Source organism: Hipposideros armiger, unplaced genomic scaffold (assembly GCF_001890085.2).
Source record: "Hipposideros armiger isolate ML-2016 unplaced genomic scaffold, ASM189008v1 scaffold_1105, whole genome shotgun sequence".
Classification (NCBI taxonomy): Eukaryota; Metazoa; Chordata; class Mammalia; order Chiroptera; family Hipposideridae; genus Hipposideros; species Hipposideros armiger.
The window spans coordinates 340541-349386 of record NW_017732455.1 but is presented as its reverse complement, the minus strand read 5'-3'; the positions used below and the strand labels follow the sequence as shown (position 1 = coordinate 349386).

Sequence of the window (8846 nt, the reverse complement as noted above, 5' to 3'; positions counted from 1 at the left end):
GAGAGAGAGAGAGGGAGAGAGAAAGAAATTGTTTCATGTAGGATGGCTTAAGAGGAAGCTGTGGGGATGTGTTGTATAATAGGAAAGGAGACCATTTTACCTTTGAGTATCAATTCTCCATTTTTCTTGCTTCTAAGGCAGGAAAAGATCCAAACTATGCAGTTTTTTGTTTTTTGTTTTTAACTTGATATAACTCTTGGCATGTGATGCTCAACAGTTCTGAAACAACAAAATGCAATAATTAGATGCAATAACTGGCCTGAAACAAAAAGATACTTAAGAAAATCTCCTAAGAACTATCCTGGCAGCCATTAAATTCAATGACGTGAGAAGAGAGTTTCATAGAAAATTTTCATGGCCACGTTCTTGCCTGATGTTACAATTTGTATTTTTATGCTTTTCAGAAAATAAAATCAACCATTAAAAATGTAACTGCAATAAATAGGTTTGATATTCTACAATCTACTTTTCTATTATTAACAATTATATCCACTTTAAAAATAAATAAAATGCAAGTATCAATCACTTGATTTTTGTAAGATATATTACACACACTATTGTATTTACTTTTCGTGCATTATTTGTTTTACCAATACTGCAACTAAGCAGCTGTGACTAAAACGGGTGTAAAAAATATTTTTCTTTCCAGCATAGTTCTGACATCACAAAAAGACACCAATATGGCATAATCTTCCCAAGTGCACTCCTAGGGGCTTGGTGTTGCCTAAGCCAAACCATTCCCCTATTATCAACAATGCTTTCTCAAGAAAAGTGATAAAATAGAACTTCTAATTGGTCCCAGACATATGGGAAGGATACCAACACTGATCACATCACTTGCTGTATGTATGCTGAGATGTGCTTTTCCTTTCTAAAAGGTCACAAAGAAAAGGACTTGTGTCACACTCAGAAATAATCTGGTTTTAAAAGTGTAGGAATCAACAGAGTTCTGCTTCTTTTTTCTTTTAAGTAAAATGTTTTAGTGGCCCTAAGTACCATATTAAAATAGTGTCAGAACAGAATGAGAATAGTAAATCTAAGTATTAAGCAAAGATGTAATGATATTCAGAATTGAGAATACTGGTGTGAGTAATTTTTTTAACCTTTTAATTATTTTTAAGAATTACAGTGCCTAAATGAATGTAAAAATCTTACAGAAGATGAACTATAGGCCAGAAGAGGTGACATGACTTGCCCAGTTTTATTCAGCTAATAGACACAAGGGCAGAACAACATCCCAGAATCTCTGCCTCAAAGTTCAGTCCCTTTAGAAACTCATAACAGTTTATTTGTTTCCCAAAAAAGGACTAAAAATTCACAAAGTTCAGGGCTTATACAATTCTATGCAGAACTTGTATGAGCAATATTTTGAGACTAGCAAAGATGACTGGCTAAGTATTAGAATACTGTGGGTGATAAAATGCAAAAACAATAATAACGGCATGTATTCTCATAGCACTTAAAATATACTGGCAATATTATATTTTCACATATATGTCATTTGTCCATGTTACAAAGAATAAAAATGAGATTCCATTATCAAAAGCTTTTAGGTATAATTATGATTATAAGCCCTGGTTTTCTATATGATTATTCCATTAAATAGTCTCAATATTCCACTAAATCAGACAAACTCTGAAGTAATTTTTCCCCTACATAGAAGAGGAATCGGTTACTCAAGGAGATAATGGAAAATTGATAATTGTTAAAACATATAACTGACCATTGATCCCTTCATAAGTATTTAAGAATCTATTTTGTGCTAGACATTGTTCTTAATTGACTGTAGAAACAAAATGGAAAGATTATTATGCAATTTCTGAAAAAGAATCCCAGATATACAATAAGAAATCAACTTTATTACAACTAAAGTGCTTTCTTAAAAAATAATTATGTAAAGAAATATCTTAAATACTGGGTGGTATCTTAAATGGCATCTAGCTAGTGGTTCCCGAATATGATTGATCATCACAATAGTCTGGAAAGCTGCTGAAAAATATGAATCATAGAATTGCATGCAAGACCGATTAAATAAAAATATTCGTGGGCAGAGTCAGGGTGATCTGCATTTGAAAATGCTCCCCAGTTCATTCTCCTAATTCAGCAGGTTGGGAAACCTACTGATTCTTGCTTAATCTCCTCATTATACAGATAAGGAAACAGACCAGAGAACTGACTTGCCCAAGACATTTGCCCTTTTGTGACAGAATTGAAATGAGAATCAGAATTCCCAATTCTCTGGAATGATGTTTTCCTTTTTCCTACTCCGCGAGTCCCTCTTTTTTCTTCTGCTCCTTTCTATCACCAAGTAACTGATATTTAGCCCCTATATCCAAGAAAGAACAAGAGCAAGAGAAAGGTAAAAGAGAAACAAACGAAAAGTACCCACAAAATCAGAAATCTAAACTTCAGCTGTTTGATTCAGTTGTGCACTGTCCACTATTCCACTGGGTTCTTCAAAAGTCAGCTACTTTTGTGGTATCTGCTCAGCCCCTTTCTCTAGGATCTGCCCGGAACTCCAAATCCCCCAACCTTCAAAGATGTCCTCTATTATTTGTTTGTCATTGAATTCTCATGTTTGGCCTTTGTTGATTGGGCCAGGACTGCTTCACCTAAGGACTGCTTATAATTTGGGACTAGGAGATTGCAGTCTCGTTGGGGTAAAAAAGTTATAGTTGGAGCATGGTCATCTTGTTCCTTAGAGGCAGAGGGAGCAAACACTGGTAAATTGTGGAGAAAGTAGAGTGAAAGAGATATACATGGAAGATAGAGCAAGAACTCTCTAAACTTACATGCTTCCTGCTCTCACTTTTTAATTTTTTTCTTGTTGTTTCCATAAGCTCATATATTCCTATCACAGGTTCTACTTAAAAATATTAAAAATCGGATGGCCAGTTAGCTCAGGTGGTTAGGGTACAGGGCACAGTGCTCATAATACCAGGGTTGCTGGTTCGATTCCCACATGGGCCACTGAGGTGCGCCCTCCACAAGTAGATTGAAACAACTATTTGACTTGGAGCTGAGGGGTCCTGGAGAAACACACTGTTCCGCAACAATCCCCAACAAAAATATTTTAAAAAAAAAAGAAAAATTTTAAAAATTGTTTATTTATTTTATTTACTTTTTATTTTTTTAGCTGAGCCATCCTGCCACCTGTTGGCAGCTCAGCGGCAGTTCAGCTCAGGCCGGGAATCGAATCGGCGACCCTGTTGCTCAGAACTCGCACTCTTGAGTGAGCTCTTAACCAACTGAGCCACTTGGCCAGCCCCCAAAATTGTTTATTTTTAAATTCATGTTTTGACTTAAGCTAGCTCAAGTTGGTTTGTTTCTATGACTCTGGAACCAGAGTCCTAACTAATACACCTCACATCATTCAGTTTATGAGTTTCTCTATACACCAGTCACTTTACTTACAGTATTTCAAGAGGTGCATTAAAAAATATTGGCTGAATGTGGGGAAAGGGAACTAGAAACTATAAGTGCACTGCGCTTTATGGAATACCTATATTTTCATATAGTACATGTTTTGCAGTGTAATAAAGTGGGAAAGTTTCATTCAGATCAGAGAAGTCTTTTAATCTCAACTCTGCCACTTACAAGGCTTTTGACTTGTGAAAATAGCCTAGCCTCTTGGAGTTTCAATTTTCTTATTTGTAAAATGGAAGCTTACCTTAGTCAGGTTAGCACAAGGAACAAACAGAACAAATGAAAGCATTCACTCACTCACTCATTTCACCATTCCACAAAGATTTACTGAGCATCTGTCATATGCCTAGCATTATGCTAGGTGCTTCAAATAATCAGTACAATTTTCATTTTGGTGAAGATGAATAAACAGAAAGTAAACAATAAGCACAGTGAAGGAATAAAGTATAGGGTATTTTAGAAGATAAAACATGCCGCAGTTTTTTTAAAAAATAGACCAAGTTAAAGGGGCTCAGAAGTGTGTGGGTTGGAGGATGTGGATGATAAGGGGACCTAATTAAAAAAGTGAGATGTGACCAAAAACTTGAAAGATGTGAGGGGGTTAGTCACGTGCAAGAGAATGGTGTTCCAGGCAGAGGGAACCGCCAAGGTTAATGCCTTAAGGTGGGAGTGTGCCCAATTATTTTTGGAATTGCCAGGAAGTTGGGGATGGAGTGAAGTAAGGGAGGGTAGATTAGTAGAAGAAAAAATGGTAGGGTAGTGGAAGGTGCTGTGGGGAGGTAGAGGGAAGGATGGATCAAGGGTGGCTCAGGGCTTTTTAGCTTTTACTCTAAGAGTGAAATGGGGACCATCACAGGAATTTGAGTTTAGAATTAACATGGCTTGTATCTGAACAGGCTCATCCTGGCTACTGGTTGGGAATATAGACTGTACAGGAAGTCAGGAGAGGGGCAGGTGGAAAGCTCACCTTCTTGGAGACAGACAATGTTGGCTCAGACTCAGGTAGAGCTAGTGAGGAATGGTCAGATCCATGCTGGGTTTATTTTGAAGCAAGATTCAAAAGGATTGCCTGACGGATTGGGTGGAGAGGGCAAGGAAAGGAGGCAAAGATGGCTCCAAGGTTTCTAGCCTAGGCAACTGGAAGCGTACACTGTCATCACTTGAACTGAGAAAGGCTGTGGCTAAAGAAGGCTTTTGGGGAGAGAGGATGAGCTTATTATTAATTTTGGGATGACAGTGCTAAGTGGCCTTGTCATGCAGCTGGTCGGATTGTACAATGCTGGAATGTGGGAGGGAAGTCTGGGCTGAAGTTCGCAATAAAAGCTTTCAGAAGACTTTCCAGCTTAGCATAGGTAACTGGTAATATTCTTTTATTTTCTCCCACCACAGATGATTATGTAAGGGTTAAACAGAATGATGTTTGTAAACATAGTACCTGGTAAATAATAGGAACTCAACATATTTTAACTCTCTTCTGTTTCCTACTTGAAATGTTTATTTCTCTGTTGACTATAAGATTGGGTCTATCTTTCTGTTAAAAAAATCAATTTTCTGCAAGAATAATAGAAGTCATACTTTATATTTTGGCAGTTCTTTTAAAAATATAGCAATAATAATCTCCTTATAAAATATTAATAATAGTATTCAATAAATTATAAAATAGAACTTTCAGGTAGCAAGGTAAATTTTGGTTTGCACACAAGCTAAAGGATCTAAAGAAAAAATGAAACAACTGAATTCCATGGAGCTAAAAAGTCACTCAACTTGTCCCAAATCTCACTGGATTTTTAGCAATGATTAATAGTCCTTCATGATAAAGAAGATGCAGAAAATTGGAAATATGATTGTTCAAGCCATAGTTCCTAGTTTACAGTGAAGGAACTACATTTGTTTGAAGGCACAGCTGAGGAGCACTGGAAATTCTGTAAAGAATTCTTTAAAGTCTACAATTTATCTTTAAAAGAGGTTTCTTGGGTTATAAAGCCTCTTCAACAAATTTTAAACTAGAAACCATCTAAGTTTGAATCCTATTTTATAGATGAGGTTAATGAGGGCTAGAGTGATGAAATAGCATGTCTGAGGCCACAATTAGCCAAATTAGCAAAGCCAGGACCAGCCTAGGCCTCCTCACTCTCACTATGATTGTCTTCCCACGCAGATAGTTTCTCTTAAGTTTTTTCAGTTATCTCTTTTACTTAATAAGAAGTATAATTTCATTGAAATCTCATGTTTTATCTTAAAAATTTGTTCAAAATTTATAGTCCATAAGACATTGTATTTGTTTGAGGACAAAGTTAAACCATCTGTCTGCTTCCTGGTCTTCTCCCTCCTTCAGATCTTAGAGTAAGAATGAATTTCAGAACAAGGTCTGCTTTTATTCTATGACTTTACACATCTGAGACAGCATCAGATCACATTAAAAAAAAAAAAGGACTAGCCAGTTTCCACTTACTTTGCAAACTACTTTACTAATTGACTCCTTATATGTGTATAAGAAACCTCAAGGCAGGGCTGGGCAGTTGCACAGGGCCTCATGCTCAGAATGGTCCTGTGCTTTGTTTAATACTTTGTATTTGAACCAGTGTTTTATGGATGAAATTCAGTGGGATAGTGGAGCAGTGGGTGAGCAGGGGATATCTGCACATCATGCATGTCCCCAGACATCCCTTGCTGCCTCGTCTGCATGGAATGTGCATCATGGTGAATTCTGGTGGTCCCATGATTCCTGGGAGTTCCATGAGAGTCAATGTGACAGTGAAGTTAAGTATTTATGTCCATGACTAAGTGGCGAAGCTGACAGTCTCAAGAGGCCATGCTGTCTGTTGGAACCAGAATTTGTTTTGAACTTTGCAACAAGGTAATAGTGCTAAGAAACACAGATGACCAAGGGACTCTACGAAGGGGAGCAGAATGTGCCACCCCAAAATATGCCACTTTGCCATATTGATTATTTTGAATTGAAAGGACTTGAGAAACAGCTGGTGCAAGGAGGACACACTGACTCTCCTTTGTCTCCCTGAAAGCAGAAGATGAATCTCCCATGTGAAAGGTATCCTACCCTACCAGGAGGGTAGAAGCCATCCTTATCATCCAAGATAGGGAATTTAGGCTGAGAAAGCTATATAAACAAACCTTGTTACTTCTTCACCAATTTACTACCCCAAACCTAAATGCCTTTGTCTTGCCAATTCTTCACAAATTTATTGTTTTCTTGTTTGAAAAGTATAAAAGCTTCCTGCTTTGGTCACTTCTTGGAGCCTCATATTTTTATAGGGCTCCCATACATAAGAAATTAAATTTGTTTTTCTCTCATTAATTCATTTTAAGTCAATTTAGTTATTAGACAGGCCAAAGAAGCAAGGAGGAAAGAACGATTTTTTTTCATTTCTACACCTATCATATCTTTTATTTCTTGAATTTTTCACCTGTATTAGCCCAGTTATGCTGAAAATGATGACGCTGAAAGAAAGAGAAAGGGTTATCCATAGTTCTTTTCATTCAACCTTTCCTTAGTCATCAGTAAGCCAAAGGGAGAGAGAGTTGGTAGAATGTGCATGTATCAAGAAGTGAAATATAGGCAGTAAATTTTGTGTCATGTTCCACTGTTCTGGTAAAAATGAAACATATATGCATGATCTATTAAATACAAATTGCATGATTTGGGCAATACATACGATTTAAATAGTCTGATATTTACATTGAACAATATAAAGATAGTAAAATTCATGCTAATAACTTGTTTTTTCTTTGCTTAGAAGTACTAAGTAGTAAGTAAAAAACCACGATAATAAGTAGAGAGATATGGCAGGAGAACATCTTATACTTTAGTACATTTATCAACATTTTTCTCCTGCTTTTTGAACAAGTGGTCTGCATTTTCATTATGCTGTGGGCCCTGCTAATTATGTATTCATTAACATTCACCCTGTAGTAATGAACTGGCACAGGCTCTTGTAAGTACTTCAAGCATTATTAACTTATAGTTTAAGTACTATATATAGGAATTTAGAAATGGACTACTGACTTCGGAAAATCCTAATATAATTGCAAACTAAATGAATCTAGTCTCTGTTCTCCTCACATGTCCTAATGTCTTCTTCTCCTTCCCAAAATAACTCCTTGGACATCTGACCAAAGTTCTTAATTCAAGCCAACCCACCTCAGACGTCCTTCTGTTTTTGATTTAATTTAATTTGATTTCTAATTTAATTTAATTTTAATTTTCCATTTCAAACTCCACTGCCTTCAAGGTCATATACTCAGTTGGAGAAGAGAGAAAAGTCAGTGATAAAAGTAACTTACTTTAAAGTATGAATAATGGAGATACCTGATACTTTTGAGAAATATTTATATTTTAAAGAATCACTTACTTGTTGAGTCTAAATGACCTTAATGTGTAAGAAACAACAATGTTAAGGGAGGAAACTTTGGATTACTCTCTACTAAGAAGGCTCTTCTACCCCAATCCACTTGAAAGAATGTGTTGTGGCCTATTTTTTAACAATGGCACATGATTTTTTAAAAATGAGGTAATGTGTGCTCAGACACAACCAAAAAATGTTTCTAATCAATTGAAAAAGTCTTTACAATCATGAACTATATAGGTTTATTTTATATCTCTTTAAAGCTATCAAAAAAAATGCACTTCAAAATGTGTAGTACTCTTTGGGAACTTAGCCTCCGTTTGATTGCCTTTGTTTATCTGACCTGTGTTCTTTCCATCCTGTACTTCTATTTGTCTGTGGCTACTTTGCAGCTTCAGGAGTTTAGCTAAAGGATTCTCTGTGCTGAAATTATAAAGTACTCTCCCCCACATCAACTTACTTCTCTGTAGACAAGATGGTTCGGGGCTCCTTGGTGAACAGAAGGTGTGTAATGACTCATTGTAATATCACAGCTGTTGCCCTGTTACAAAAAGATTGACAATCTATTTACAACTTTTAGAGCACTGTTTACCAGCATCTTTTAATCCATGTGGCAGAAGACTAAAGCACGTTTTCCCTGGGGCAGGTTTCTAGGTTAAAAGGAAGGTTCATCACTCAAGATTATTAAACTGGAGACTGATTATTTATTGTCAGTGACTTAAGTGGGCTCTCTCAATGTCTTGCATTTGCACAACCTTTCTTTCCTAATCTCAAAGTTTAATATGCTTACAAGTAGCTTTCTTAAAAACAAACAAAAAATGATCATCCCTGGACTGTCATAATCTATTTGGTTCTACTGAATTCCCATTGTTTTTCCTTCATTCACTGGACTAATAGCCTTTCCATATCTCTTTCCATTTTCCCTGCTCTGGATGTGCTTAATGAAACATAATAAGAACAGCTCTATTTATTTAGGGCTTATTATATGCCAGGCATTGTTCTAAGCACATCGTGTGGATTGTTTTTATCATCACAATTTTCTGTAAAATAAGAAGA

The 8846-nt window shown here is 36.3% G+C and overlaps 1 long non-coding RNA gene across 1 annotated transcript in view; it reads right to left on the bottom strand.

Moving 5' to 3' along the window:
* Positions 1-104: 104 nt before the first annotated feature.
* Positions 105-8846, bottom strand: part of LOC109376342 (uncharacterized) — a 332696-nt gene continuing 323954 nt past the window's right edge. Inside the window, exons 3-4 of the long non-coding RNA XR_002122723.1 lie at positions 8251-8331; positions 105-219 (exon numbers count right to left, since the gene is read on the bottom strand). This is a non-coding gene — a long non-coding RNA (uncharacterized LOC109376342). The remainder of the gene's footprint in view (positions 220-8250; positions 8332-8846) is intronic.